The following is a 2,849-nucleotide window of genomic DNA, read 5'->3' as shown; positions in this document are numbered from 1 at the left end:
GATTAGCGATGCTAATGGGTTGATGCCTTTCACTGATATTGTACGCATGTTCTCTATATCACAGAAAGACTTTTACAAATATTTGAGGCTTAGACATTTTTTGAGGTCTCTCCCTTGGGATAGCTCTCGGCCTCGCACTGCGTATGAACATCATTTCCTGTGCAGGGACTCCTTTACTAGGGGTATCTCCCTTGCTTATGTAGCTTTGACTGAGGAGGAGGGGGAAATGGACAGTACGTTTAAGTCCAGATGGGAGGAGGACCTGGCGCGCAGATTCACGGCTGAGCAGTGGAGCTGTGTCTTTGACATGCACAAAAAATATTCTAAATGTGTTAATCATTTCGAAGCTTCTAGGAAGCTCCTATACCGATGGTACTACACGCCGGTTCGTCTGGCTAAAATATACCCTACCACCTCCCCAGTGTGTTGGAGATGTAACCGGGAAAGTGGTACCTTGCTACACGTGTGGTGGACTTGCCCGTTAATTGCACCTCTTTGGACCGAAATTAAGAAGTTATTGGACAACCTAGTGGACTGCCCCTTCTCATGGGGCCCAGAGAGTGCACTACTATTCCTGTCCCTAGAACAAGTTCCCCCGCATTATATGACCATTTTATATCATATTCTGATAGTTGTGAGGGCTCACATTGCTCGGAGGTGGAAGTCGACTGAGGTGCCGGGTCTTCCTGCCATTCTGGCGGAGGTGCATAGTAACCTCGTGTTGGAGGGATTGATAGCGAAGAGGTGTGGGGCTTCTAATAGCCGTATAGCTACTCTGTCCCAGTGGACGGACAGTTGTTCGACCTCAATTAGGGTCGTAGATTAGCTAATCGTATATGCACGATGTATCTCACTCTGATATGTGTATTATGATATGTGTATTATGATTATGATTGTATTGGTGGTCTCTCATTCCTTGTTTTATACATTATATATTGAGGACCTTACTGTTGTTCTTGTTATATGAAAATTTATAAATAAAGTTTTTAAAAAAAAAAAAAGGCCCCGTGGGAGTGCAATGGGCCCCTGTCTTGCTGCTTAGCAATAATGGTATGGGTTTAGGTTCTGCTGTGTGTACTGGTGGTTGACTGCCCCCCAGCCCAGAGTGTGCATGGAAAATTGTCTGGCAGCCTCCCTGACAGCAAGCAGTGATAGTGCCCATGAAGGGCACCTTGTTGGGCCCGCCCCTTTCACGGTTATCGCTTCTCGGCCTTTTGGCTAAGATCAAGTGTAGTATCTGTTCTTATCAGTTTAATATCTGATACGTCCCCTATCTGGGGACCATATATTAAATGGATTTTTGAGAACGGGGGCCGATTTCGAAGCTTGCTTCCGTCGCCCTATGCATTGACCCGATATGGCAGTATCTTCGGGTACAGTGCACCACCCCCTTACAGGGTTAAAAAGAAAGATTCCTACTTTCATTGCTACCTGCTTGCTGGCTAGCCAGCTAGCCAGCCCTGTGGGCCTTGCTGCTGCTGCAGCCAAAAAACAAAAGGTGGTGCTGCTGCTGCTTCTGCTGCTTCTGCTTCTGCTTGTGTCTGGCCGCTGTTGGAGCGTCCAGGCACAGGACTTCTGCTGCTGCTGACTAAATGGCCTCCTTAATTGGATCATTTGAGTAGCCAGCACACCTGTGCAGGTAGGGCATGACATGATAGGCAGCTGCCTTGATAGCGGGTGGGTGCTGAATGTTCCTAATTGACAAAATAAGATTAATGCTTATGAAGAAATATAAAATCTCATCCCTTCCCCAATATCGCGCCACACCCCTACCCCTTAATTCCCTGGTTGAACTTGATGGACATATGTCTTTTTTCGACCGTACTAACTATGTAACTATGTAACATAACATGGGGGGGGGGGGGGTCTCCTGGCTGTTCACACAGGTGTGTCATTGCTGTACATTGACCATGCATTGCTTCTGTGGTATTGCAAAGGCAAAGACAAATGCTTCCAGCCATCCATTGCACTAATGGATTGGTCATCAGCTGGCTGTCTATGTCCCGCATCAATATAGACCAAAGTTCAGAGGGTTAGGCTATGCTATTGTGCACCTACCTGATGCATCAGAAGGTGCGAGGCCCTTGCTAAATTCTGTGCACAGACTTTGAGATCTATACTTTAGACTGTATCTAAACCTGCTCCAACATGGACTGACATTCTGGCCTACTTTCAGCCGATGCGACTTGTCTGTCGCTGAACAGTCGCTTTTTATGTATTCAGCACCTATGTATAATGTTGTAAAAATGCTCTAGAAGCTAAAGTCGCAGAAATGTCACACATATTTGGCCTGCAACTTTCTGTGCGACAAATTCAGACAGGAAAAATCAGTATAAATCCTTAGAAAATTATCCCCCAGTGTCTCCATCTGCTGGCGGTATTGAATAAGCATTGCTGCACTGATGGGGTATGCATTAGACGAAAAAAAAGAAGAAAAAGAAGAATAATACGCCCAGAAAAGAGGCGAAAAGGAGAAAAACGTAAAAAAACGTGAAAAAAAAGTAAGAGGAAGAGAAGGGAAAAAAAGGTGGAAATGGGTTTAAAAGTGATTTCGGCGGAGAAATATATATATATATATATATATATATATATATATATATATATATATATACGCGCACACACACACATATATATAAACGTATTCTCCGTTGAGATATTGCAGCCGCTGCTGTGTCCAGGCCCAGGAGCCTTAGCACTGTGCTGTGATGTCACTCAATACCACTGACATCACTAGGTGTAAACAACATCTCTCCTTTGCTGTGTATGTGACTATGGAGCTGTTTGGTGATGTCGTCTATTATGGCCTTCATAGAAGCAACAGGAGATTGTTGCATCCATCTAGAACCCTC

At 44.9% G+C, this 2,849-nt stretch overlaps 1 non-coding gene across 1 annotated transcript; it reads left to right on the top strand.

Moving 5' to 3' along the window:
- Positions 1-1,198: 1,198 nt before the first annotated feature.
- LOC130308370 (U2 spliceosomal RNA) lies at positions 1,199-1,389 on the top strand. Its single transcript, XR_008857351.1, has one exon. It is a non-coding gene; the product is annotated as a U2 spliceosomal RNA (small nuclear RNA).
- The last annotated feature ends 1,460 nt before the right edge of the window (positions 1,390-2,849 follow it).

Source organism: Hyla sarda, unplaced genomic scaffold (assembly GCF_029499605.1).
Source record: "Hyla sarda isolate aHylSar1 unplaced genomic scaffold, aHylSar1.hap1 scaffold_148, whole genome shotgun sequence".
NCBI lineage: Eukaryota > Metazoa > Chordata > Amphibia > Anura > Hylidae > Hyla > Hyla sarda.
The sequence above is the reverse complement of the archived record's forward strand: the minus strand, read 5'-3'. Positions and strand labels throughout refer to the sequence as shown.